Below are 15,846 nucleotides of genomic sequence, written 5' to 3'. Positions count from 1 at the left end.
CGCCATCTGTCAGCGGCATAAACCGGTGGGGCCCCGGCTCTGCTCAGCTGTGTGCATTATAGAGTCTGTTGGCGCTCGGCTTAGTTTCGTAAGCCGACCCCGGCCGCGGTTAGATAATATTTGCGCGTACGCGCAAATAAACACTCGCCTATCTCGCGCCGCTCGCGGTTTTCGCGGTGGAATCGCCAAGACTTTCGCACGAACAGCGAGCGAATGAGAAATGGGAATCTTACGACTAGATATCGATTAGTTCAACATTGTAGTTCCAATCAGAACCGGTGTCTGGACTTCTGACGAGAATGAATCATTTATCCGCTTTGAGAACGTTCATTAATAAAAATCATATGTATTTAATGATTTATCAGATTCAGTATTATTAAAATTCCAGATTGATTTTATTGAGTTTTTATTTCTCAGAGAGAATATAATTAATTTTTATGTCTTCATAAATTAACCTTAAATACATTTCAATTCATCTTAAATTTTTCACTTTATATTTTGTATTTTTATATATATCTCTTTACCTCATATATAAATAATATATGACACGTAATGTGCTAAGAGAGTTTAAATTTCCTAGAGTATCAGTATCTTTACCTTTTACATTGAGATATCTTTGATATCGATATTTTGCTTTAGATATTAAGTAGACATGGACAGCTGCATCAGGATAGTCCCGATAAGAAAATATCAATGTATTCTAACAATCTCCTCATAATCTCTTATATAAAGATAAGTTTCAAGATACCGTAGCACGCAACACGCTCTCTTTATCTAAAATATATTCCTTTATTATAATAAACGTCAATCACATTGCTCTTCATCAATTTATCATTGCGAAAAGTTTCCTTAAATATATTTAAGTGTTTTCCAGACGCAATTTGTAAATATTTATTCCATAAATATCATACAGTAAAGAGATTCTAAATAGTAGTTAAAAAAAGACAAAATTTCACCGAATAAAATTATGTTTTAAAACTGAAAGAAAAATTTTTGATATTTGTGACTGTAATAATAATGTATGATAAATAATTATGGTTCTCTCTAAATTTCTTGGAATGAAATCTCATTTAAAAAAAAAAAAAAAAAAAAATCTGCCATTCTTATTCAAGAATGCAAATTTTTCACTCATTTTCAATAGTAGCAATATTTTAACTTCTTTGGAGTGAGATTTCATTCGAAAAAATTTAGAGGATTGGAGGCTCCATTTTTCTTATTATTGTTATTTAATGTTAGCAATAATGATTATATTTGTAGTTTACATATCAAAAGGAATAGATTGTTCCTGAAAAGGATTGTAATTGTATTTCCTTTTAGTACATACTATAAATGTAATTATTATTAACATTATAGTAGTAATAATTATAAAAGCAGAACTCTTAATCATAATACGTAATAATTATTTACCATGAAATTACAGTCATAAATATCAAAAATTTAGAGTAGAGATATCAGAAACAAATGAGAAGATGGAGACAATTCAGCGAAAAGTAAGACAATCTGCGCCGTCGAGAAAATACGTCTCGAAAGTGCCTCTAAGCGACGTCGTCTCACGGCTTATCAGCGTCGTCATAACTCAGAAGTGCAACTAATAATTAGAAGGCAAATACGTTCTGGTATTTCAGGTGTCAACGGCGGCGGCTGTGAAATACGAGCAGCTGTTAAAGCGGAGCGGGTCGCGCACACGACAACTCCCGAGACACATATGTGTGTCTACTCCAAAGTACATTACATCCGGCCGACGAAAGCAAAGTATAGCGCGGAATGTGCAAAAGTCCCGAAATCCGCAAAGTGGGACAGACGCCGAAAATACGTTATCTTGAAATCATGTCGTTCCGAAATACCATTTCTCCGAAACGCTCGGCAACGCGTAAAATATCTTGGGAAGCGAAACAAGCCTTTCTTTCATTTTGAATTATTCCAACATTTCATCATATCAAAATTTATGCCTCTTTTCTTTTTCAGATTTATTCGCAAATTTTCGAAATTATTATATGATTTTGTATAATTTTCTCCCGATATTAAATTATTCATCTTGATTAACACATCCCTGCTAATTCATGATCCCAATTTAAATCTGAAAAAGAAAAATGAAATCGTTCTCTATATGGGAAAGTATATTGAGCATCAGTTATCAACTAGAGTTATTAGTAAAAACTGATACATATTTATCCTGCTGACTTGTATATTTTTTCAAAATTCAGGTCACGATGATTCATAGTCGTGCGGTTTTTGAAGTCGCACGTAAAAGGAAACAGAGAAGTTCCTCGCGGTGCACGTAACACATTACTTTGAGGTCCCATTAGACTGTGAGGGTTAATTACGGTTAATGTTAACCAGTCGATTCTAACAATAACTGGCATCGTTGCTCCTGTTGGGAACGTGGGATGGCCCCGTTAAAGCAAGAATAAATTCGTAGTGTGCGTTATCATAAACGAACACTCATTATCACCATTATCAGGCTCTTATGCTGCTTTATCGATATTTTATATCCGGTGACTGACTAATAACTGTTAACGATCAACGAGTATTTTGTGTTCAAGTGGCTGGTCATTTCAGTTGGCGATTTTGCGTTAGTCGTGATAATAGAAAGGTTGCTCAATATTTCTAATTATTTTTAAAATACTTATTGCAATTGCACGAAAACATACTCTTTTTAACATGCAACGGTCGATGATATTTTGCTAAAATTATCGAATATGTCAATTTAATAATTTCGTTGTTTTCGTTTAAGAAGAGTTATTTTATTTGTGTTACATTTAATATGTAAATTCTGTAAATCTAATACAACAAAATTTAAATAATTAGTGGTATCAAAATAGCACTTTTGGTTTTATACTAAAAAAATTACATATCAAACTACAATAATGGATAATTTTGGAAACTATAAAAGATGTATATTTACACACATGTAAATCAAAGTTATAACAAATAGAATTCTTTTACTTCATAGTAATTATTAAACAATTTGGCAATAAATTTGCAATAAGTTAAATTTACATAATAAAAATATTTATTAGAAATATTTATGTAATAATTCGTTAATAAATTACATGCAATTTTTCTTAAGCTGTGTTATTTAATAAAAATATATATTTATACAATTAGAGATAAAAGTACTATTTCATGTAAAAATGCATAATTTTAAATAGATATTTTCATCATAAATATGTAACTTTTATACATATTATTTATATAATTTTTCATACTTTGTTTAGAGTGTAATGTTAAATCAGAAAAAAATGATATCAGAAAATTATTACACAAAATTTCGCTCGGTCAACTACCGGCTATCGATAATTAAATTTATATTTTGAAAAAGCTACATTATAGAAAAGTCACAGTTTAAACAAAAGCAGAACATTTCATTAAATCTATTTTTCTCTCATATCTATTTTTCGCTTTATTGCGGTTTTATTAAAACAGCAACGTGATGGGAAAACTTAGACGTGCAACAGCAGCCTTTACATAAAGAGAAGAAAAAGCGACAATACCGGAAATGGAACGTTGCTTGAAACATGAATATCTTGTAATAACATCGATATCTTTCCGTCAGGTTGCATGCCCTCGGCGCTACATTCTACCCTGCGTAGTTTTATTAAGAATATATAACAAGACAAGGATATAAAATATCCATGTAAGCGGGATGGTTCGAGGCTCACGAAGGGGAGAAAGGCAATCGGCCATATTGGAAATGGACCGTGACTCTCGACATCAATATCTTCCTCCCTCGGGTCTCAGTCCCCTTCTGATTCTATTCTTTGTCCTGTTATAGTTTTATTAAGAATATTGCAAAACAAAATATGAGATACCTGTTTGAGTACTGAAGTCTGGAAATGCGAAGGGGAAGAAATGATAATCGAATATATTGCAAATAGACCGTGACTCTCGACATCAGCACCTTTCTTCTCCCAGAGCTTCATTTCGCCTTCTCCCGCCCTCTTACAGTTTTGTTAAGAATATACCAGGATGAAATATAAAGTACTTATTTACTCGCGAGAGGGAACGCGATGTGTCTAAGAGATAAGGGGAAAAATAACACAATTGACTTTGTATTAAAAATATAGAAAACAAAACTAATAAAGTCGTAAATCTTTAACATGAATACTAGCTCGCAGATTCGAAATCTGTTGCAAACAGACAAACGAGAGACAGTTCTCAGAGTGCATTTAAGATAGTTTAGATAGTGATCTAGGCGAATAACTTTGAAATTGAAAGAGAAACAGGAAAAGACAATTGCCGTAACAATGAACTATAATTGAATTTCTCTTTACGTCAAAAGTCATTGTACTGTTACTTCCTGTTACTTTCCTGGAAATTCAGAGTGCTAATATAGTCTCCGTGTCAATATCTTTCACCAAGACATCTTTTGTCGGTCGCCAGAAAAATTGTAGGGTCAGGACTGACTCACGGACCGGATGAAGAAATTACGCGACGGCCTTAATTAATCGAGAGGAATTAAGTCGTTTGTCTCCCGATGCAATTAACCCACATCCATATAGTAGTGTTACATGCAGAACCGCGCGTCGTTCCATCGTGAATCTTCTCTTCACTATCTTGTTTTTCATACAGAAAACTAATGCGTGTATGATTGACATCTTAATCATTACAATTTCCAATTAATATTACAAGACATCATATTCGAGAAGAAATTTGGCTTTATTTTATAATTTTTAAAACCAATTTTTACGAACAATATTATGTCGTATTATAATTTAATGTATCATAAATTTTTACGCTCTATGTAATGTTATATTGCAATCTAAAAATATATCATAAAATGGGGTAACTTTTGTCCAAATTCAAACTTTAAAGAATGCTAAAAGTACGCATGTACGAAAATCAGAACGTTTTATATTATCTAAGCATTACTTAAATTTAAATCGAATATTCAATTTTACATAAATAACATAATCAATATCATAAATATAAACTTGCAGTGCATTTTTGTTTCATTTATCAGTATTCAGAAAAAGTTTATTTTCTCAGCTTTTCCTTCTTTTTTTCTTGTAACGTCTTTTCAATAAATTAAAACTAATAAAAGTGTATTTGCGTGGTAATAAAAATAATAAAAAAATAATAAAAATAATAAAAATAATTCTTTTTTTAATAATCAGTTAGTTAGCGTAATTAAGAAGGCAGACGTCACAACGCGGAAGTCGACCTTTTCAACGCGGACAAAACGAAATTAATGAAAGCAAATGGGGAGGGAGAGAGACCATTAATCACGAACGAACAATTTAATCTCTCGAACGTTAGACTTGGTACCGCTGCACTTAATAACAGCGCGTTCCGACCAGGCTTAGGATGCTCCGTTTTATATTACCCACATTCCAGCTCTATTTTTCAAAGTCAACGAGAGTCGCGATGAAAATCCGGGCGCGATTCACATTCCATTCCGTTACTCCTGCGCCCTGTATTCGCTCGCGTACACAGAATGTCCCGAGAATTGCACATTGCCCATGAATTACAGATAACGGAAGTCAAAGCGTGCAGAATGATGAGTTGTTTGAATATCACAGCGATGGAATTTTTATAAAAAGTTCATTCATCAAGACTTTAATTACATAACTTCAAATGCATAACCGATAGTACACACATTCTCTCTCTCTCTCTCTCTCTCTCTCTCTCTCTCTCTCTCTCTCTCTCTCTCTCAAATTTTTAGCAAGAAATGATCTTGAGTATTCACAGTCCATTCTTATTTTAAGATTGCCTTAAGTAATGTCTTAAGATACTGTAATACAGTCATCTGATTGGCATATGACATCTTAAAACTGTACCTAAGCCAATCTTAAATATTAAGACTCGATTATGAATACCGACTTTCGACTTTAAATTCGTCAAGCAAATTATCTTTTATAAGATTGAAACGACAATGTCTATGAAGATCCCTTCCAACCCGTATCTTCTCGGTTTACATAGATAACCGCTTCGTGTGCTGTATTCCTCACGGCGATAGATACACAGAGACGTGAGGCAGAGAAGGAACATAAGGAACGTGAATACGAGCCTCCCGACGATTGTACGACGTGGGAAGAACCATAACTCAAATAGAGTTCCTGATGCTCCTAGCTGCATTACATCTCCGGCGCTCTTTCCGCCCATCATTTTTCCAATTTTGCGAGCTTGAGAATTCTAGGACAAAATGGCTCGAAATGGAGTATTTCTTGTATCAATTTTCTCACAATAAGTTCGTAGAGTAAGTTGTCTTAAAAAGTTGTCTTATCGCTCTTATCTAAGAATTTTCCAATTTACGACAAGTTTTAAAAATATTTTGATTAGATATTGTCTTTATAGATAAAGAATACAATTATTTTTGATAAGCTCTAGAAATTTATTAAACGTAAAAAAATAAATAATTATTTTATATAATAGTCTCAGTTTTTATACAGTAAAAACATTTTTGTTCGAAACGATTTACTCAAGTCCTCGTTAAAATTTTATGTTAAATTTGTAATATATCTGACTGTTAATTTAACACAATATGATTGTGTTATTTGGATTGTGATATTTGGATATGATAAATTTGATATTTAACATGTCTTAATAATAAAATAATAATGTATTAGTACATGAACAAATAACATAAAAATTTTTTTTTTAATATGAATTCTAAGATATACATGAACAAAACGTGTTAATTTAACACATTATAAATGTAGATTTTGATAAAAAAATATAATTGCTTATAAATTGTATTATGTTTTTTCATTAATTTTTATATAATATTTTTATTACTTTCTAACATATTCTTGTATTAAATTAACAAAAATTAAATGGATCGTTTAAGATATGTGAAATGTTAATTAACACAAACTTTCCAACTGCGTATATAGTATATTATACAATTTAATATTCACTTTCTTACTCATTATTTAATGTTTTACTTTTATTAAATATTTTGTAGTAATCATTTTATTAACTTATTATTTATTATCTATTTTTTTTTAAATATTTTATCAAACAAATGTTTCTATTAATTCCCGTAAAACTCAGGAAATCATCAGAAATTGTCTAATGTATTATATAATATACGCGTGAGATATACTGCACTATCGAACATTAAAGAAAGTCTCGCGTGGACACGGCCGATTAACGATTGTCCCCCTCGATGTTTCGGGCTGCGAAACGCGACACAAAAGCGGCGATTAAGGCGACAAATGAGTAATTTCGCGTAGCGTACGGGCGCGGTCGTGTTTGCGTAAGAGACACGCATGACTAAGCTGCTCGCGTGCTCGGGTGTAACGAGCTTAACCGCGATGACGGGACCCTAAAACCTAGTCGACGATCACGCAGCACACACGATACACGCGAGAAGGGTAGTTAGACCATGTCGATAAATTATTCGTCATGTTCGCCTTATACCGCCATACAACCCAAGGCACGACCGCATTCGATCGCAGTCGTACGTCACAAGATGTTTAAGAAATTTTTCGTTGAGACGAGGAACATCGTAAAGAACGAATCCAACTATGGAGATGAATCACATAGAATGTATAGCTTGCTAGTTCACACGTATAAACATTATACTGTACGTGTAAACAATTGGAAAATTTGTGTTAAATTTAATACATTTCACGTATTCCAGACGATCCACTCATATTTTTATATTAATTTTAGTCAAGATATGGATATGCTTAAAAATAATATATATTATATAAAAAAAATTAATACAAAAAATATAACACTGATACAGTTTATAAGTAAACTGTGGAAGCATATTTTTTTTAAATAAAATTAACATTTATGATATGTTAAATTAACACAAATTATATTCATTTATATTAGAATTTAAGCAAACTGTGGAAGCACATTTTTTTTACTAAAATTAACATATATAATATATTAAAGTAACATATTATATTTATTTATCTTAGAATTTATGATTTAAATTATTTTTATGTTGTTTGTTCACTTTCTCAAAAATTTAAAAATCATGTTATGTTGACACTAAACAAATGTTGAACATCAATTTAACATAAAATGTACGAAAAATATAATCTCAATATGTTAAATTAATACTCAGATATGTTAAAAATTTAACATAAAATTTTAACAAAAATATATAAGTGGATCGGTTTTAAAAAAATATAAATGGTTTTCACTGAGCATAGAAGAACATTTGTTAGGAGAATACTCGTTACGATTTTCGATATCTATTTAACCGATTTAACGGCATGACTTCCATTTTTATAAACAGTTGCTATTTGAGCTAATTTGTCAATTAACAATCATTATATTATTTAAGTAAAATTATTAATTTATTTGAAAATTCTATCTATCCTCTTATTAACAAATTACAGTATTTATTTTAATAATGCCATTCATCTGAATGTGTGTCACGTTTATTCGATCGATGCTATAAAAGGCACAAAATCCGCATGTAGACGCGATAAAATTAATCTCAGCCTCCGCCCTGTTCCTACGCTCGTTCATAATGCATGACGAGTCTCGTTTCGAGACACCCTATGTGCAAAGCAACACACACTATCCCTCGGCTGTCTCACTTGCGGTCGTGGAACAGTCGTTTTATGTCCCTTGAAAAGAGTTCTCTACCCTCCGAGTATGTCGTAGATTCGGGTAGTACCGTTCGTGCCTGTGGCACGAAAGGACTGATAAATAAGTCAAACGAGTCGATTAATATTCAAACAGTTCTGAGAGAAAAAGAGAGAAAGAGAGAGAACTCAACATGTTGGAGAACCACTCTGTTGCCCCTTTCCTTGTAATGGTAATCTACTGTTCTCGATTGAACCTTGTCGGCTTTACCCTCTCCTGTGCGATGCGCAGGAGATAGGCATCTCGAAGTTATCGAGGAAGGAATTGAGATTCATTCTGATTCGATCCATACGCATCCCTATCCCTAAACGGCCAACACGTATTAGAGGAGAATGAAAGAATCTTAAATCAATGTCACTTTTGGGTTTCCAACTGCAATAAAATTCTCTTTACAACAAATTGAACGATAGGAAGTTACTATTTATTTTCTTTACGTTGATAATTTAGCCCTTTAGGATCCGTAAATACAAGAGAGAACAAACCTTGAATCCTCCTAGTGTATTTTTAAAGATCTTGATTTTATTACGGAAATGGAAAAATTAAAAGAGATGTAAAAAAAATATTTTTGCTATTTCAGAAACAATTTCATTTGCAATATTTGTATAGGATAATTGCATAAGAAGAATATCTTGTTCCAGGGAAGGCTGTGGTACTTAGGGACATGTTGTACTTTGAGAGCACTAATTATTTTTTTAATGATAAAATTTTTAATGTTGGTTGCTCAGTTATATTACGTCAATTAAAAAATAACATAACATGATTGAGCAACCAACATTAAAAATTGTATTATTATAAAAAATAATTAGTGTGTTCCAAGATGAAACATGTTCCTAAGTATACAATCTCCATCTGTGTAAACACTTTGTTTTGATCACTTTCTTTGGAAGCATAAGACAGCATTCATCCATATAATCCATCTATTGTACAATCTATAATATCGAATCGCGAATAAATATATTCAATTATCGAATGCCACAATAAGACATCGTTTTATCTTAACCGTTTTTATCTATCATCGAATCGCAATCGAGAGTTAAAAAGAGATAGCTGCCGATGCTAAGGGAAGAAGACAGTAAAAAAAGAGTGGGGTTGAAAGCAAGAGGCGTTTTAATTACAACAGACGCTTAATTACCGCGATCGCTCATCATGAACCTTCCTTCTCGAGAAATTCGTATTATTCGTGCCCTCGACTCTAGAAGGGGAGAATCGTCGATTTCCCTGCGGACACCCTTGACACCCTCGAAAACTCCTCGCAGTTTCCTCGAGTCGCTTGTACTTCAGCCCTTCGCTTCAGCCCTCGGTATACACGCGCGCACAATGAGCACTCTTAGTTCGCAATCGTTCTCTCATGGCGGATTTCATTCTCTCGAAATCTCGCGCTCTCAATACGCACTCTCTACCCCTTATAACCAGCAACGTTTTATCCTTTCGCGATTGTTTGCGTACGTCTCTCACGACGAGCAAGGGGATGAAACATAGTGGCAGCTTATAGACGGTAATCAGGAAGATAGCTGCTTCACAGGATATGTCATGCAAAGGGATCATTGGGGGATCGCAATGCTTTTATGTATTTCAGATAAACAATATAAACGTGTAAGCTGTTAAATCTTGATTATACATCTTTTACTATATTCAACATATTCAATATTCTCTTGCTACGATATATTTGGATATGGCATACCCAACTCAATTCAATTGCTTATAACTTTCATAAAATGAATATATTGTAAAGAAGTTTTTCTCAATCAAAATGCCAGACATTAAGGAACATAACGATATCAAACAAATATGTGTATCTTTATTAATAAAAAAAGTATCGGAAAAATGTTGGATAAAATTGCATCGGATATACTATTTTATATGATTGTCCCAATAAATGATAAATTAAATAATAAATTATAGTAATTGCAATCATTTTTCTCTCAATTTTTTTCAAATTTTTTTCTCAATCATCACTGTGATATGCAAAACTCTTCCATTGATATTACATTTTAATTTCAAAACGCGAATTTTAAAATTGTAATAAATACGTGGAAATAACATGTGTTAATTATTAGCAAGAAATAAATATAAAACAATGAAAAACTAAACATAACATAAGAGAAGAGATCGCGATTTTTAAGCCTGTCTTCTTGCGCGCAGACATCTGAAACTGTCCCTGAGCGAGTGTCTCAGTAAGCAGAATGGCACTCCGAAACTCTTTCTCTTTCTCCCTCATTTCTCTCTCTCGCTTCGCTCTTTCCTTTTACTCCATGGCATCTCCCAACCAACCCTCGTGTTTGTGTGCGAGTCGCTACGCTTGGGTGTGCATACGCGAGCGTCTTGCCCCGAGGGTGTGGCATCTATGGACTTTTCGACACGTCAAGTTTACTTTTTTCCGCGTATTTACATCCGCGCAGTCAAAAGTACCTGCATACCCCAATTATCTCAACACATCCTACCTTAAAAATTATGTTTGCGTACCTTTAAAATTCTTTCTATGTTCAGATCTTCTCCTACAATCTTTCTTATCTCGAAAATTCAGAATGCAAGACTAACAAAATTTTCTTCTTTATATCTTTAAAAAAATTCTACTCAAAAATGGCTATGAGACTTGTTATATTGGGCGAAGTTTCAATTACTTGTTACCTCAACGTGATGAACAGTTATCAAACGCAAATATCATTCTTTTATGTTGCACTCTAAAAAATATGAGTGTATGGATTTAGCACTATATAATCTCTCGTTGTGTTGGTGTTAATACTAACATACATTTTAAATCCACATAATGATATGATACAAACATCAGAGGTTTTAATTCTACATATTGGTATAAATATTAAGATAAGAAAATACAGACATCGCATAGAGTTAAACATATCTAATTTTTTAAAATGTATGTCCTATATTAAATCTATAGTCAAATTTAACCTAATTTAAGTCTTTTACTCACTTTAATTAAGTATTCCTACTCAATATTTTATCCATTAATTTAGTATAAAATAACGATATTAAGTAGAGAAGTAGTCGCGATTTAAATTAAGTTATAGATTTAACAGTGTATAAATTTGTTATTTATTACCCAAGAATGATTTTTCCAAGAATCTTTTCCAATCTCAATGTATCGAGAAATATGCAACATTCGAGACATCACATCAATATCATTGAAGGCAGTCGACAAATTCATCCGAAAACGCGAAGTTACATGCGAGATAGATGTACTCGAAATATCGAACGTGAATACTTGCCGTCCGCCGCCGCGCCGTTGATATCGTCGAGCTGGCTGATGGAAGTTGCGGCTTTGCGGTGCGACGAGGGCGAAATCGCGTCGACCAGCCATAAAACCGATCGCGAACGGGGATACCGTATATCGAAAATCGAGAATCGATACATTGATGCAGCAGATAGGAACATCGAGTAATAATACTGCGGCTCCTATCGCTGCACCCGTCTTTAACTGCTCTCCTGATCGTCATTTAATAGCGGATTGTATTCTCGCGAATCATATCAAAATTAACATTTTGTCAAAAATTCAAAGAAGACGAAAAAGAAAGTAACTAACGATAAATATATGTAACGGATAAATATATGTAACGATAAATAATAATGCAATAACCGATTCGCAAAAAAATATAATATCAATTGTTAAACACGTAGAGTAATTAATTAAAACCAATTTAAAAAAAAGAATAATATCGGAAATATTAAATCCGTTTAAGAATGTATAGTTTCTACAAAAAGTGACTGAAATTGGAAATTTTTATTTGTAAAGATGAATACATGTAAAAGTTAATTAAAATCAATATTTATATTTGATACAATTTTATATTTTAAATGAAAATTTTCTCATTTTATCTTAATTACAAATCTTTAAGAAAAACTTATTTAAAGAAATATTAAAATATAAGTATATCTAGTTTTTTTGCGTAGAAATTTTGTTTTTTTTTTCAGGATACAATTAATACTTCTTTTTTCTGTACGTTTATTCCAACCGTCTGAATAGCTCGCAGAAAAACATTACGAGGCGTAAAGTCTTCCCGTAATTAAGAAATAAAGCCATTGTGATATAAAAATTGTATTGACACATTAATGTTCGAAATGATTTATTTATCTGCATAATGCGATGAATATATTTTTGACGTGTCGTATAAAACGAACACGAAAGCGTGTCGCGTTTCACTGCGTATCGGTAAATAAAATGTTTTGGATACAAATACCTTTGATTTTGCGATCACAGCTTTGGCAAAAAGATGTCGATTCAAAGAGCACTGGTTTTTCGCTTGCATTATCGCGAAGCGATGTCGCGTGAAAGAGACGGGAGCGGTGACCGAGAAAAAGGGCTAACGGCGCTTGCCGCGACTATGAAAGATCTTTTTAGAACGTCGTTCGGATGAAAGCACATTTCTCTCTTTCTTTCTCTTTCATTCTCTCCTGCCGTCCATGCTTTACAACCCGCGTCATAATTTTGAAACGGCATCAGACGGACTTTCCTTCCGGCGTGCGCGAAGTAAATTTTAAAGCCACCTCCGCGGCGGATGGTGGCAGCGCTAAAAAAAAAAAGGAATTTTATCCACTAAGTGGAGATAATGTTCGCCGCAATGAGAAGAGCGGTGTTTTAAAATCCCGTTCATGGTTCTCGAATTTCACGGGTATGTGCTCGAAATCCCTCAAGGGAATACATACGAACTAACCAGCGAAAATTTTAGCGTAATAACAATGAACATTTTGCTTCACTATATCATAAGAAAAATATAAATGAGAATCCTTAAAAAATGCCATTACACGAGAGAGAGAGAGAGAGAGAGAGAGAGAGAGAGAGAGAACTAACCTTTTTGAAAATAAATTTCATATAACATTTCTTAAATATGCACTGTAAGATAAAAACCGTATTTTTAATTGCGATCAGAAGTGGGCTCATTATCTGGAATAAAACGTATAAAAAAAGAAAAATGGATTATCAAAATACCAACTTTTCGTTTCTGATAAAATCAAAAGCGTTTAAAAAATTAAACCGTAAAAAGCTTCAGAAAGGAAAATTGTTCGTCATCACAAAATCTTTTATTACAAATAAACGATGACAATCTGAAAAGTATATAAAACTCGAAATTGATGTTTTTGAAGCCACAACTCGATTGCATTCCGTTAACAATTCTGTTATTTCATCACATTGCATTAGTTGCTTTTGTTACTGCCGCACACGAAACGGAAAATAAAAAAATCCGCGCCGATCACTTTTGAAGAATCATTTTTTTTGCGCAATGGGGGAAAAAAGAAAAAACTCATCGAAGCGATTTCGCAATTCATCCCTGTTATTTATCCCCAAACGACCGCAAACGGCGTCTCCAATGATCGCGATTGGCTGACTGCCAATCCCACTTTCGACGGCATCTCGCATGTCGACGTCCTCGACTAGTAAGACAGTCAACTATAACGAGCGGGAAGCAGCGACGACATGCGGTGGCGAAAGGGGGTTGCGAAAGGAAGAGAGAGAGGGAGACACGCGAAGGAGGATGGAAGGGTTTGCAGATGCGCGGCGGAGGACGAGGGAAAAGGGCGAAAACGGAACGCGGAACGGCGCACTACCACGGGCGAAATCTGACGAGCCACCCTCGTCGGCGCTCGTGTTTGTCCGTGTATTCATCCGTGTACTCCCGGGGGCGGAGACCGCAGAGTATTGATTTCACCCCCGCCCTCCCTCCCCAGTCGACCGCTCCTCTCGCCCTCCGTGCCCAGGCCGTTTGCACCCCCCCGTTGCCGCTCCTGCAACATTTCCCCACCGACACAGTCGTAGGAGCAGCCACCAGCCCTCTCTCCATCTCTCTCTCTCTCTCTCTCTCTCTCTCTCTCTCTCTCTCCCTCTCACCCCAATTTCACTCAAACCACCGGTGGTAGCGCTACCGACCAGGGCCGGGTCTAGAAGCCACAGAATCGAGTTTAGATCCATATATTTGAGTAAATAAATAACCATTGAAAAGATATAAAAATAAAATCTCTGAAAAATTGGCAAAAAGTGACATTTTATTTAAAATACACGAAAAAGATGCGAAACAAAATGTTTTTCGCTTTTCTAATAATTCTGAGACTGCTGTTTCTATCAGTTGACATTTTTCCAATAATGCATAGAAACTTGCGAAAGCGGATATTTTTGATGGACGTATTTCTTTATCTTCCTCTATTGTTCGCGAATATCAGTAATAATGCTTATTTTATTCAAGATAATTTTTAATTTTATATTTCATAATTACACGCGCTTAAAAACTTAATTTCTCAAAATTTTTCAAAATAAATATATATTTGTTTCTTAAAACTTTTTCGTACTTGAAAATGTGATAATACGAGAAAAAAAATGAAAGATAAATCACTCGTGAACAATTGCTGTTTTTAAAATAAGCAAATGAAACGTGTTACAAATTGTAAGAGAAAAAGTGATACAGCGTTAAATTGAAGAAATATTGGACATAACAATATATTTTATTGTATAAAAAAGAAAAATAAGCAAGGGATCTTCCAATAAAATTCGTATTCTCCATCTTGCAAGATGGAAAAATTGAAACAATATAATTGTTACGCATATAATTTGACTAAAATTCCTAAATTCTTTCAATGGAAATTCTAAATATTATTTTACTAGATATAAATATTTATAAATGTATTTTTATCAGAAAATAACGGAATGTAAAGATTCAATACATAAAAACAAATATGGAGTGAAGCTCACAGTAATTAAAAAATTTGCAACTGTGGATTTCGCTTTTATGTTCCAAGCTTAACAAATATGTGATTCTCTTCGGAAACAGAGCTCTCGTTTTGAGATTCGTTTATCAGGGGTGATGAAAGATCCAGAGCCGGCTCTGGTGTACCAACACCGACATAGATCCCGTCGGTGCGCTTCTAGGGACTCGAAGGGACCGTCACACTCGAAATCTTGCCCAACTGTTCATCAACGAAGTAACCTGGTGAGCTAAGTCGTGTATGAGAGAGAGAGAGAGAATCTAAAAAGAGTAAAAAAGATGACACAGGAATGACTTGGGGGAAATTCGCTCGGTGGAAAAGGAGGAAAGACGAAAGTGTGAACACGAAGATGGCACTGTGCAGTCTGCATCGACGACGTCGCGACGCTCACGAGAGTGGGATCGACGCGGAAGAAGGGTTGAACATGGGTGGGTGACATCGTGCGGGAAATGGGTGTGTATCACGGAGTAAATTTCGGGACAAAAATGTGTTCCGGGGAGAATGTAATCTGTTTATTCCGCTGTTGCTTTTCTGGCGACGTGAGTTAAAGGGATAAGCGGAGGTGGAGGGATATATATA

The 15,846-nt window shown here is 34.1% G+C and overlaps 1 protein-coding gene across 5 annotated transcripts in view; it reads right to left on the bottom strand.

The window, feature by feature from the left end:
• The window catches only part of LOC108689671 (zinc finger protein 608-like), a 246,952-nt gene that overhangs the window by 57,120 nt on the left and 173,986 nt on the right, over positions 1-15,846 (bottom strand). The window lies entirely within an intron of this gene.

This window comes from Atta colombica, unplaced genomic scaffold, assembly GCF_001594045.1.
Source record: "Atta colombica isolate Treedump-2 unplaced genomic scaffold, Acol1.0 scaffold274, whole genome shotgun sequence".
Classification (NCBI taxonomy): Eukaryota; Metazoa; Arthropoda; class Insecta; order Hymenoptera; family Formicidae; genus Atta; species Atta colombica.
The sequence above is the reverse complement of the archived record's forward strand: the minus strand, read 5'-3'. Positions and strand labels throughout refer to the sequence as shown.